Source organism: Lissotriton helveticus, chromosome 12 (genome assembly GCF_964261635.1).
Source record: "Lissotriton helveticus chromosome 12, aLisHel1.1, whole genome shotgun sequence".
Classification (NCBI taxonomy): domain Eukaryota; kingdom Metazoa; phylum Chordata; class Amphibia; order Caudata; family Salamandridae; genus Lissotriton; species Lissotriton helveticus.
In genome coordinates, this window is record NC_136073.1 from 138,720,819 (window position 1) to 138,734,866 (window position 14,048).

The following is a 14,048-nucleotide window of genomic DNA, read 5'->3' on the forward strand; positions in this document are numbered from 1 at the left end:
CAGAACAGAGCGGAGAACAAAGACCAAGAAGGGAGTACAAAAAGACAAAGAGACTGATTGAGGAAATATAGAGACTCTCTCTCTCTCTCTCTCTCTCTCTCTCTCTCTCTCTCTCTCTCTCTCTCTCTCCCTCTTGCGCTATGTGGACAATATCGCCAAGATGTGTGCATGGGGAAAGTACTTGCATTTGTTGTGACAAAGGGGGAGATGTGATGACCACGACAGACTATAGACAGTGGACACTAGGACCCTGTGGGTCACAGGGTGGTGACCAGGTCACCGGACACCACTTCCTGTCCTGGGACAGGAAAGGGCAGTGGACAGTAGGAAGAGGACGAGGACAGACGTGCCCTGACGGACTGCTCAGACCAGATAAATAAAGAAGTACCTCTATAACTTCCCCAGCGTCCTGAGTGATTACTGCCCGCCGCAAGTAAGAATACACGACAGTATGCAAATCTGATTTAGATTAATATATGTATTTTAAAAATTCAGTTAACTGTAAAAACATACCACGCCCAACGTGGGGCTCGAACCCACGACCCTGAGATTAAGAATCTCATGCTCTACCGACTGAGCTAGCCGGGCACTGATGTCACCAAGGCACATATATCATGTACCCGTCTCACAATGAGAATGCACAGCCTGTGACATGGTCGGTTTTATTACAGTGCCTGTAGATCCTCTAAGGAAGAGGAGACTGGAGGCACAACTGCCTGGTCTGGTTCTCGGTTGACCTTGGTTGACTTTCCACCTCCCCTCTACTTTTCTTCCACCTCTCTCTCTGAGTTATCTTAGTTGCTCCCTCCGTTACGCTCCTTCCCACTCCGCGCCCCTGGCATTTGGTTTATTTTTTGATGGGGGGGTCCTCTTCCTGACTATCCGTTCCTGTGTTTAATTGCAAGACTCAAGACTAACTTTGTGGTTTTCTTGGCTGTGAAATGGAATGAGGTCAGTTGTGGCATTTAGGCATTGTCACGCGTGTCGGCCTCATCCGCTGGATTATAACTAGGACCAGTGGAATTATGCGATTCTGAAGTCACGTCGTTTTCCGCATAACAATGGATTTGCTCTACTGGCCACATAATCCATCACCTGCGGCATAATTTGAAAGTTTGAACAAAACAAAAATTGCGCAGTGGAAGACCCTTCACGCAGGTGGACTGGTCATTTTGAAGCTTCGTAAATATGCAATGGAACTTAAAGATAGGAATGATGCGCGGAGCCCTCAGTCTCACGAGCAGACAAGCTGCAGGGGTGGTAAACACCAGGGGCCTCATTTATGAGGCCGTGCATCACTTTTACGCCACCGGTGCGTCACTTTTTGTGACGCACCAGCAACGTAAAAAATGTTCCTTGTTGCACCATATTTACAAAGTGACGCATCTAGGTAGATGCGTCACTTTGTAAACCCCTGCGCTACATTATACCTACGCCAGGTATAATGTATGCAGGGGGGCGTTCTGACGCAAGAAAGGGTCATAGAAGTGACCTGAGGCTCGTTAGCCTTGTAGGACTCTTAACTCCTTGCAGCACCCGCTGGCGCGGGTGCCGCTGCGCTGAGGTCAGAGCGCGGTCTGAGCGGCTGCGTCTTTGGTGGGGGCTGCCTTGCCCTGTCATCTGGCAGAAATTACTTGTGGGGGCCAGAGCGCCAAGGAGGACGATATTTCACGGCCGGTTTTGCCCCAGGAATCACGAGGACTACCACGACCAGCAGCCCCTCTGCAGGCCACAACACCAGGAGCACCTGAGGCTCGTTAGCCTCGTAGGACTCTTAACTCTTTGCAGCACCCGCTGGCGCGGGTGCCGCTGCGCTGAGGTCAGAGCGCGGTCTGAGCGGCTGCGTCTTTGGTGGGGGCTGCCTTGCCCTGTCATCTGGCAGAAATTACTTGTGGGGGCCAGAGCGCCGAGGAGGACGATATTTCACGGCCGGTGTTGCCCCAGGAATCACGAGGACTACCACGACCAGCAGCCCCTCTGCAGGCCACAGCACCGGGAGCACCTGAGGCTCGTTAGCCTCGTAGGACTCTTAACTCCTTGCAGCACCCGCTGGCGCGGGTGCCGCTGCGCTGCGGTCAGAGCGCGGTCTGAGCGGCTGCGTCTTTGGTGGGGGCTGCCTTGCCCTGTCATCTGGCAGAAATTACTTGTGGGGGCCAGAGCGCCGAGGAGGACGATATTTCACGGCCGGTTTTGCCCCAGGAATCACGAGGACTACCACGACCAGCAGCCCCTCTGCAGGACAAAGCACCGGGAGCACCTGAGGCTCGTTAGCCTCGTAGGACTCTTAACTCCTTGCAGCAACCGCTGGCGCGGGTGCCGCTGCGCTGAGGTCAGAGCGCGGTCTGAGCGGCTGCGTCTTTGGTGGGGGCTGCCTTGCCCTGTCATCTGGCAGAAATTACTTGTGGGGGCCAGAGCGCCGAGGAGGACTATATTTCACGGTCGGTTTTGCCCCAGGAATCACGAAGACTACCACGACCAGCAGCCCCTCTGCAGGCCACAGCACCGGGAGCACCTGAGGCTCGTTAAGCCCCGCCCTATCCTCTACATCATTGACCACTGCCCACGCAATGCGGGACGCGCGCGGGCTAAGCCCGGGCAAAGGGCGGGCCCTCTACGGCCCTCAGAGGCCTGAGGAGGTCGGGCGGGTGCATCCCTCTGAACAACACCAAATAAGGTACATTATAGTTTCGTCATTACGTGCCTCTTGTCACAAGAGGATGGACTATGGCATAAACTGTTCATGTTGATAATATCCAGCCGTCCTGCTGTAATTTGTGACTCTCATCCTCCCACCCACCCACCTACCTATACGGTGCTCGGTTTACTACCTTGCATCCACTGTCCTTTGTTTCACCCGATTTGCATTGAACTGTTGTCGGGGCTTGTTGTTTATTGACAAATTGATTATTGTTTCACTATCCCCCTAACCATGTCTCCGAGGGGCACCCGAAGTAAAACCGCAGCTGGGGCAGCACTAGTGACTGGCCCTATAGATAATTTTATAATAAGAGCAAACGATGCCATAGACCAGGGTATTTTACTTCTGGAACGCAGGGTCTCGCAAGATCTAGACCTAGCCAGACGTTCATCCCTTGGTCTTATCGCATCGGCAACTACACCACTTCAGGCTAAACCCAGTAATGCGAGACCCCTAATTGATGTATGTGTTGATATTCACACAATACCAAGTGAGGTCAATCTATCTGCATCAATTTCATTGATAGACTCGGATATAGACACGAGCACGGATTTGGAAAAAACTCCCAACTTGTTGATTAATCCTACCCCAGACGATATAGTAGTAGCCAATACAAGGCAACAAAGAGGTAGGCGGGAGGGTGCAGTTCAAAAACACAAACAAAAACAAAAACAAGGACAACTTTTATTAAAGCCATGTTTGGCTAAGACCGGAAACTGTAGCATGTCTAAACAGAAGGGTGGGAAAGGTGCCAACCCCAATTCCAACCCACATCTAAGCCCGAACAGGTCCAAGAAGACTACTGAGGTAACAATTGAGGTGGCCAACGAGGAGCATCAAGAAGGAGCTATTGGCACGGACGGTAAATCTGATGACAATCTCCTAACTGATCGCTTGATGGAAAGGGTGGGTGAACTACTTAGTATCTATTTGTCACCTATAGAAAGAAGGCTTACACGTATTGAAAAACAAATAGACGAACTAAGTACTTCTATTAAGAATATCCCCAGAGAAGGCGCTCACATTAGTGCAGGAGCTACAATAAGTTCCCCTAAACCCGCATGCACTAAAACTAAAAACCCCCAAGGAATACCAACAACATCACTTAAACCCCCTCAGGCCCCGGCCAAAGGAATTAGTACCAATAAGCCAATAGTAAATCCTAGTCCCACTAATGCAGCATCAGAGCCTAGGAAGAACCAAAACATTGATCAACCTAAGAGGATTCCCTCGAACCAACTACATGACCCCTCTAATGACCGTCTTATGGCTCAGCCCCCTCAAAAAGCCACTAGGCAGATTCCACCACGTATTAATTTACCACCGGAATGCGGGGCATACGTGGTGGTCCTAGTTAATACACCTAAACTAAGGAGGGACCAAGAGGAGAGTTTTTTATCCCTTAAAAATAAAACCCTCCATTGGCTAACGACAAACTGCAACCTCCCCACTGAAGGGGCAAGGGAGATTATCCATGTCCAGAGAGTAGGCTGGATAGGCCCACTCAAGAAAAAGTTTGAGGGGGATTGTATTACAATAAATTTTAAAAACCCCCAGTGGGCGGAAAAAACATTGGCTAATGCCCCATTACACTCACCTTGGGAATTTAATATGACCCCATTCCATTAGGCTATTTCTACAGGCACTTGATACCCCAAAAACAAACCATGCCAAATAACTTCCCCATTCTGCACCAAGACCTGAATTTCGGAGCTAGAATTAAGTCCCCACTTTTTTTCCAGAACCAAGATTCTAACCATCTAAATGGCCATACTTGGCGTCATCAAGCCCCAATGCCAGTCTTCTCCTCGCATTATCCACAATTCCCTATTATGCCCCTTTATGATCATAGAGAAAGGTCATACCCGGGACTGGCTTTTAATCAACCTATACCAACTAACGATACTAGGCCGTTATTCAATATACCTACCTATAACCGGTTTGAATACTTCTCCAATTTAGATGATCAGGATTGACTGGATAATGCGGTTGAGAGTATCACCAATAGTGAAGATCTAAACAACAAGCATGAGGGGCATCCACTAATGGTCGAGGACCGTACATCCCGGAACAGTCTTAATAACCCAGAGATTAACATTAATGCTGATAGTATTTTACCTGTTGTAGTTAATACCTACAGGGACATATCGCTGGTATGGATATCCTTATGTTTCAGGAGACTTGGGCTGTCAGCAGTACTTACATTGTACTTACATTGAGGGTTACCACTGCTTTAGCATGACATCATCCAAACCTAGTTTTGGACGAGCAGTGGGTGGCCTGTTTATCGGGATTAAGATCTTGGCAAGCGGTTCAATTAGGGATCTGTCTAGCGATAATCCGAATATTCAAATTCTTGAATACAAGATAAAGTCAAAGACCAAGATTTATTTAATACATTTTTATAATAATGATTTTTATCATGTACCGAACAAGAACTTTCTGGCACTGTCAAAAGCTTTAAGAAAATTGGAATGTAGCGTATTAACTGATACAGAGTCAGGTTTTTTTAATTGGGGGCGATTTTAATGCAAAACTTACAAAGAGAAACGGGATGGAGGATAGGATCTATCATGATCAAGCGGAACGCAGGGGCATTGAATTAGGAAATATATTAACTGAATTTGCCCTTGACGACGCCATGAGCATAGGTCACAGTCCCAGCATCCCTCATGCCCCCACGTTTATAAGCAGGGACAGCAGCTCCACTATTGACTTTATATTTATGTCACCAAACCTTTCAGATTGCATAGAAAAGTCTACAGTAATGATGACAACAATTAGTGACCACAACCCACTTATAATCACCCTGAACCTTGCACCCAGCCCAGTTTTCATGAAATTGAATGGTGCGAGGGATATTACTCCATCAATTGATGGTTTACGACTAAAGTGGAGGGGGTTGACTGTGGGGCAATTCTGGACAGTGTGCAAATCTCACATTCATATCTGTTTAATTCTTGTCTGTTAATGAATGCGAACCACGACAAAATAATTGCAGATTTTGAAGCGCTGTGTTTCGCTATAAAAACTCTTTTATCAGTTCCACTACCCAAGGAAGGTAAAGACCCAAGGTGGTTTGACTCAGTGTGTTCCTTGGCTAACAAGGAACTAAGAAAGGCACTCAATGCCAGTCCTAGGTGTAAAACGACCATCCAGTTAGCCAGGAAACAGTACAAAACTAAATTAGCAGAAAGAAAGGCCACGTTACTTTCAGAACAGTGGGAATCACTGGTGATCAGTGCAAATTTGGGTGGCAGCGGTCCTTTTTGGTGCGCCGTCCGGAAAACTAGAGAAATGGGCAAGAAGCTCTCGCCAATTAGTTGCAACATAACTAGCAACGCTTGGGAGACTCATTTCTCCAAAATTTACGCTGCTTCACCGGAGGAGCAACCCACTTATAACTTTAATTCAGGAAATCAGGCTGGCTTACAGATTGAAGCCCACGAAGTTGTAACAGCCATAAAAGAGAGCCTTGGAAATATGGCGCCTGGCCCTGATGGCCTGCCCATAGATATCATTAAACACAACATTGACCTATGGGCTCCTATTCTGCTTAATGTTTTTAACAGTTTGCCATCAGTGGCTATGCCGGCGACATGGGCAACTAGCATTATCGTCTCGATTTATAAAAAGGGAGATAGGTCGGAACCAGCCAACTACCGCCCTATCTCCCTTTTGGACAATACTCTGAAAATTTTGGGACGTATAATTTATAATAGAGTGCTTGATTGGGCCGCAGACATAGATTTATTGGATCCATGTCAGATGAGACTCCGAAGTAAGGTAGGAACAGTGGAGCAATGCTTGAACTTGAAATTAATAATCGACAAGTACAGCATTGCCCGATCATCTCCCACCTACCTTGCTTTTATGGATCTTTCATCTGATTTCGATCTAGTGAATAGATCCAAACTATGGAAGATCCTATCAGACAATGGGCTAGATGATACCTTAGTCAGGTTCCTTGCCTACCTCCATACTAACCTGAAAGCACGTGTCAGAATAGTGACTGGTGGTGAGGTATCAGGACCCATTGATATAGGCAGGGGAGTGAGACAGGGGTGCATTTTAGCACCCCTGTTGTTTATTATTTATATCAATGGTTTATCCAACTGTCTGAAAAAAGTCACCACAGATGTCCCGACAATTTTAGGGAAATCCCTACCCGCACTTCTATATGCAGACGATGCGGTGCTCATGGCCCGCACACCTAATGCCCTTCGCCTTCTTGTCCATAGTTTTGTACATTTCATGGAGGATCTAGATTTGCGGGTTAATTTAAAAAAATCTTTTATTATGTCTTGTGGTCCTGGCAAAAAGAAGCTCAACACCATACAGATAGGCACAGATAAACTCGAATCTGTCCCTATATTCCCTTACTTAGGATTGGTTTTCGCTGCGAACGGCTCGTGGAGTGGGCATTTAGCCCACGCCACGAGCAAGTTCTCGAAAGCCATCAATTCTGTAATGAATCTTCCCCGCCCAAAGAAAATTGGTGCAACTAAAGCCATTTTAAATTGTTTTAAATTACAGTGCTCACCTGTTGCCACTTATGGAGCAGAGTTCTGGGGGGGGCAGGAAGCAACCAATGTATACAACGGGAGGAAAGTCGTTTTTGCAGGAAAATATTGGACGCCCCGATTTCATCTTCTGATTATATTTGTCACAGTGAATTAAACCTGCCATATATCACTGATTTTATTAGAGCCAGGCCAGCACTCTTTTGGATTAGAGTCTGGAGGAATGATGCTGCCTCCCTTACACAAAATATTATAAAAGACTGTTTAAACTGCGACCAGGGGATGGCGATTCCATGGCTCACAGAAGTTTTGAAAACATTGAACTTGGACAGGGGCACTTTATTTGCCGACCCTACCACAATTGAACTTAAGGACAAGGTCGAGGTCAAAAACGCACTTTATGCACTTTACAACATTGAACGAATAGGCAGAGAATCCCAGAAATCAACTGTTGCAAAATATCTAGGGAATGAACTGTGTAGACAACCTCTCCCGCCGTATCTCACCCTACCCATGACTAGTTGGGAGAGATCACTTTTGTTTCGTCTAAGAGTGTGTACAGTAAAAATTTTGTTGTCTTTCCCATTGGGACATCGCCACAGTATTGATTTTAATTCATTTCCCTGTGATGGCGTCAGTTCACAGGATGATCTGCATTTCCTATTCTTTTGTAAATTTTATTCTAAATATACTAAATGGCTTTTAACTCCCTACTTCAAGAAACAGACCACTCTCACTAAAGGAGTCCTATAGAATGTTAGTCTCCTTGGATTCTGATGAACTAATCTTTCGCACAAGCACTTTTCTGAGACTGAGCACACGAGCACGTAAAACAATGGAAAACTCATGAAATAAGAAATTAGTCTTATTTATTGGAGCTGAACTGTATGAGATTTTTTAACCTGGATATATTTTATTAATTATAAAAAATGTTGTATAAAGTACATTTGTAATGATTTGTAATGTTTGTGTGGTACTTTTATGAATTTTATGAAATTCGAATAAAGGTCTTTTGAACTTGAACTTGGACCCACCCCCTCCAAGGCAAGCCCCAAATAGCAGCCAAATAGAAAGTTTGACATCGCAGACACTGGGGTGGAGGCGCCCCCTAACGCTCTAATATTGCAGGACGCAATCTTTTTACAGCTGTGTACGAGGCTCGCGGCCACCAGCACCTGAGACAGGGCCTCGGATCTAAAACCTGAGCAAAGACAGCACTGCAAAGGTTTCAAGTGACAGACATGAGTTTATAAAGCTGCGAGTTATAATGAGCGAGAAACTTCCAGTGAAGCCCTTACAATTATGCATAATTAGTGATTTTCGCAGATTACATTTCTGATACAATAAAAGCCAGCGTCCCTGGGTGGGCTTGAACCACCAGCCTTTCGGTTAACAGCCGAACGCGCTAACCGATTGCGCCACAGAGACGAGCTGCACACCTTTACCCCATCTTCTGTCTGGAAACCTCCATGTACACGAAGTGCTCCATAGTTGGAGAGGTTACGTAAACGCAGATTTCGAGTACTGTGTTTGTAAAACAAAGTAAGATGAACGGAGAATACACACTTCTCCATTCTAGAGACATGTTGACATAATGTAAAGGACAGTATCGAGCAGGCTGGAAAATACAATAAATAGTTTACCCCCCAAACACACACCGCCTAGAAGCCTCACATTCTAGTGCAGCTCTTTCCGAAGATTACCCTGGCAGAACAATCACACTTTCCAAAACAGCTGCTTTTACTGATCACGCTTCTTTTCTTCTAAAGTACTGATTATAGCATTTAATTGAATCTTATACTATTGTATTGATTTTCGTTTTTCTTGTGTGATGTGGAATTTGATGAAGGCTTCACCCCTCTGGCTTTGAGGCCCCTCATTGTTGGGGTGTGTGTGTGGGTCGAGGGGGGTGTATAGGCTTATGGGAGAGGAGGGAATTGTGTTTTGTGTTTTGTTGCAACAATCTCGACACCTGCAGCGTTGACAGGCGCCTCCATCACTGATCATAAAGAACCGAACGAGTGAGCCCTGCTTGTCCTCTGACAGGATTAAACAAGCGGAAACCAAAGTGTGGGACAGTGGGGGGGCCCACTAGGGGCGCAACTAGGTCTTAAGTTGGGGGGGGGCTGACATGGCATAAAAAGGGGCGTGGTTAACATGTTAATGGGGCGGAGCTAAAATGGCAGACAATCAGGATCGGATAATGCTCAGGCCAAGCTAAGAAAAAGAAGTGGCAAATTCTGCATTCAAAACTGGACAACAATCAGCTTTATGAGAAGTAAATTGGAGAACAGAGGGTAATGTGAACCATTTATATAACAGACAAGGGATTTGTTCATCTTGCAATAAAGTGTCACTCAAATACATTATATTGTCTCACAACGATATTATGTAGACGGTTAAAATTACACCCTTTTTTCTAATGGAATGCCCATGAAACTGGGTCTAAAGAGCCCAGAACAACACGCTTACTCTCTGAAAAACCTAGACTGTTCACAGATATAATTCACACAAAAAAGGGGACTCTGTCCACCCCCCAAAGACAAAGAAGGAATTTGAGATTTTGCAATGTGTACATTTGCAGTGTTGTTACAAACTACAGTATCAATACACATTAATTTATTGGCAGTACATACATTAAAGCATGGTGATTTAATGTACAGGCATAATAATCATGCTGGAATTCAGAGGGTGCATGAGAAATAATAAAGCATTTACATTTTGATAATATCATGTTACATTTGCTGTTCTTCGCACTTACTACCCCATATGAGGTGTTGTAGCGCTTTTTGGTGGGTAGCACGCTACTCTGGAGCCCAAACAGAATTAGTGGGGACTGATATAGGGAAATATGAAATGAATCTGAGTGGTGGAGATCTTAGTCTGTTATTTCTATTGAAAAGGAATAGTGGAGCGATAGAAGAAAGAAGGAAGGGTCTAGAATGTGTTTTTTTGGGGGGGGGTAACAGCAGTAGGAAGGGGTTTGGGATGGAGGTGGAAGAGTCAGAGTGAAGGGTTTAGAAAGGCTTGTTTGGGCGATCTGAATACTTAAAGAGGTATGAGATGATGGAAGGAGGGGTAGAGGATAGAAGAGTATGGGGTTTAGGATGAATGAAAGAGTGTAGGTAGAGAATATACTGATAGAGGTATGGGGTTAAAAATAGGGCAGGTCATTGGGGAGAGTAGTAGAGTGAGGTTTGAGATGAGTCAGGGTGGAGGTAGGGAATATATTGCGAGAGATATATGGTGAGATCTAGGGTAGTGCAAAGTAATAAACATAAAGATACTTAAGTACATGAAAGGTATCTAAATGCATAAGGAAGGGAATCTATGTAGAATAAAGTTGCATTTAATAAACTAAGACTTTCAAATGTTGTTGTACTTGTGTGTTTGTGTAAGGTGTTAGATCATTCTGTACCATTACAGACCACTATTCCGCCTGAAATAAAGGAAAAAGCTAAAAACCTGTATTTTCACACTATAGTTCCTTCCACCAAGCTGAATCTGTTACAAGTTTCATATCTATAGCACCAAGAGGCTCCTAGCGTACATGTTTAACAAATGGCCAAATAATACTAAAGAATGAAGAAAATAACAAAAGGAGAGACCACACACAAGCCAATTTATCTAGTAAACAAAATATTAAATGAAACTAATAAAAAGTAATTATCCTAGTCTAGACTCATGGCCTGGGAACAAGCTTGGTGTTATATATCAGCTTAACACATTGGGCCTGGCTTCAGATGGAGGAAATTCTTACAAAGAACCAGTAGCGGTCGGTGGTGGGAGTGCTGCCGGGTGGTGATGTGGGGTGGGGGAGGGGCAGGGTGAGTGGTAGAAAACTATGGAATACGGCCAAATACAGGTAAGTAAATATAAAAATAAATAAAACGAATTTCGTTGCACGCACTGCATCGCCAAATGCGATGCAGTGCGCACAACAAAATTTGTTTTATTTATTTTCATGTTCTTAAAATGTGTATTATGATGATGTATAATCAGGAGGGTAGGGAGGTAGAGAGAAGATCCTTTCAGTCTCCGGAGTTAACTCATTATGATCAAGGGGGGGGGGAAGGATCACTTGTCCTGCTTAAACCTTGGGTTTCACAAGTCGAGGAACTGGTATCTCCCAATCAAATATAACTCTCATACACGTGTACTAGGATGGTTCTTTCTTAGCGGTATATACTGGGTACCCGCTTTTTTTACACGTGCGTGCGTAATCATTGAGTTATTTTTTGTATTGTGCACCCTCCACCAGGAGGTATTGCCTTTGGTTTAAGGCAGTAGTGATCGTGAATAGTAGGGGAGGGGTTGTGGTGACGGTGTAGTTAAAAAATCCGGACAGCCAGACTGAGAAAGTTTTAATAGGTCTGGATTCGGACTTAGTTAAAAAGTTAGTGGTGCACTTTTTGAAATTGTTAGGGGTTCAAGTGCATTTCGTATCTTAAAAAGAGGTCAACATGTTTCAGCCTTTGACCTGAATAACGAAGGATCAGGTCAATTTACCTTTTCTCTTCTCACAATTTTTTGCTTTAATCACTATTTTATTCACCCTTATTGGTCCTGACGAAAGCCTAAGATCCTCTGACTACCAAAGGCTGAAACATGTTGACCTCTTTTTAAGATACGAAATGCACTTGAACCCCTAACAATTTCAAAAAGTGCACCACTAACTTTTTAACTAAGTCCGAATCCAGACCTATTAAAACTTTCTCAGTCTGGCTGTCCGGATTTTTTAACTACACCGTCACCACAACCCCTCCCCTACTATTCACGATCACTACTGCCTTAAACCAAAGGCAATACCTCCTGGTGGAGGGTGCACAATACAAAAAATAACTCAATGATTACGCACGCACGTGTAAAAAAAGCGGGTACCCAGTATATACCGCTAAGAAAGAACCATCCTAGTACACGTGTATGAGAGTTATATTTGATTGGGAGATACCAGTTCCTCGACTTGTGAAACCCAAGGTTTAAGCAGGACAAGTGATCCTTTCCCCCCCCCCTTGATCATAATGTATTATGATGATGTAACAATTGAATTACTGCACAGTGAATATTTAAGATTGGCAGGTATTATCGGTCTTTATTGAGATAGAGGGTGAATCGAAGAAAAAAAAGAAAATAAATTAAAAATCCACAAATAAACTTACAAACCTGTCTACATTACACATACTCCCAATCCAAACCTAGGACATGGTAGACATATTCGGCCATCATCTGTTTTTACAGTACTGCAGACTTCTTTAGGAAGGCCAACCTACCCCTTCACTGGATGTATTAGAAGTGGGCCCCATATGCTTCAAACATTATCCCGGACAGGGACACCCCACCTGTGGCACCTCTGGCCGGGGCCACTCTGCAGATAAGGGGGCGTGTTCTGCTTCACATCAGCATCACATCTCTTGAAAGGACATGCCAGGGCCACCACCGCCTCAAGGCCACTTGCTGAGAATGCGGCTACAATCTGCTTAGCAACAGCATCACTTGCAAGTACCACCCATCCATAGTACCTCTGCTTCGCAACAGCATCACTTGCAAGTACCACCCATCCATAGCACCTCTGCTTCGCAACAGCATCACTTGCAAGTACCACCCATCCATAGTACCTCTGCTTCGCAACAGCATCACTTGCAAGTACCACCCATCCATAGCACCTCTGCTTTGCAACAGCAGCACTTGCAAGTACCACCCATCCATAATACCTCTGCTTCGCAACAGCATCACTTGTAAGTACCACCCATCCATAGCACCTCTGCTTCGCAACAGCATCACTTGCAAGTACCACCCATCCATAGCACCTCTGCTTCTCAACAGCATCACTTGCAAGTACCACCCATCCATAGTACCTCTGCTTCTTAACAGCATCACTTGCAAGTACCACCCATCCATAGTACTTCTGCTTCGCAACAGCATCACTTGCAAGTACCACCCATCCATAGCGCCTCTGCTTCGCAACAGCATCACTTGCAAGTACCACCCATCCATAGCACCTCTGCTTCGCAACAGCATCACTTGCAAGTACCACCCATCCATAGCACCTCTGCTTCTCAACAGCATCACTTGCAAGTACCACCCATCCATAGTACCTCTGCTTCGCAACAGCATCACTTGCAAGTACCACCCATCCACAGCGCCTCTGCTTCGCAACAGCATCACTTGCAAGTACCACCCATCCATAGTACCACTGTCCGGCCCACTCAGCAGACACCGGGGCAGGTATGTGTGGCATCACTGCCCCAAGCCCACACAGCTGAACTGAGGCCTAGCACGCACCCCTGACCACCACCTCCATCACACTTGTGGTGTAAGGTGAGGACATACCAGGTGTTGCAAAACTTCACAGCCATAATTCTCAACGCAGGATCTCTGCTCTCACTTCACCATGTTACCCTACAGCCCACCCAGGAGTGCAGAAACCAAATCAAAGCACCTACATCCATCGATGCACAAACATTGTGGGGAACCAGGGCCTAACATTTTATTTCTAACCAAGTAACACCCTTCAGTGGCAAGATTTGTTAAAAATAATAAAATCGGATTGATCATAGAACGGACCAGTCAAGCATTAAATTAAAGAGTTGCTTTCCCCTCGGCTGCTAGCGCCTTCCTATTAGAAGTTGAGCCACCGTTGACAGCATCTGGTGACAGCCCCACCCCAGGCACCAACTGTAGGTGCTTCCATTCTCCCTACCTCAATGTGCCGCTTTCATAGCCAGCACGAGCACTGAAACCAGTGCCAAACCCCACTAGGAGCTATATCCGTGCTTACGCACATTCACAGCTCCTCTCCACCCCAACAATCCCTTCCAACCAATGAA

General features: G+C 45.3%; 2 non-coding genes across 2 annotated transcripts; both read right to left on the reverse strand.

The window, feature by feature from the left end:
- Positions 1-515: 515 nt before the first annotated feature.
- Positions 516-588, reverse strand: TRNAK-CUU (transfer RNA lysine (anticodon CUU)). The gene has a single exon. It is a non-coding gene; the product is annotated as a tRNA-Lys (tRNA).
- Positions 589-8,575: 7,987 nt separating this feature from the next.
- On the reverse strand, positions 8,576-8,649 carry TRNAN-GUU (transfer RNA asparagine (anticodon GUU)). The gene has a single exon. It is a non-coding gene; the product is annotated as a tRNA-Asn (tRNA).
- Positions 8,650-14,048: the final 5,399 nt, after the last annotated feature.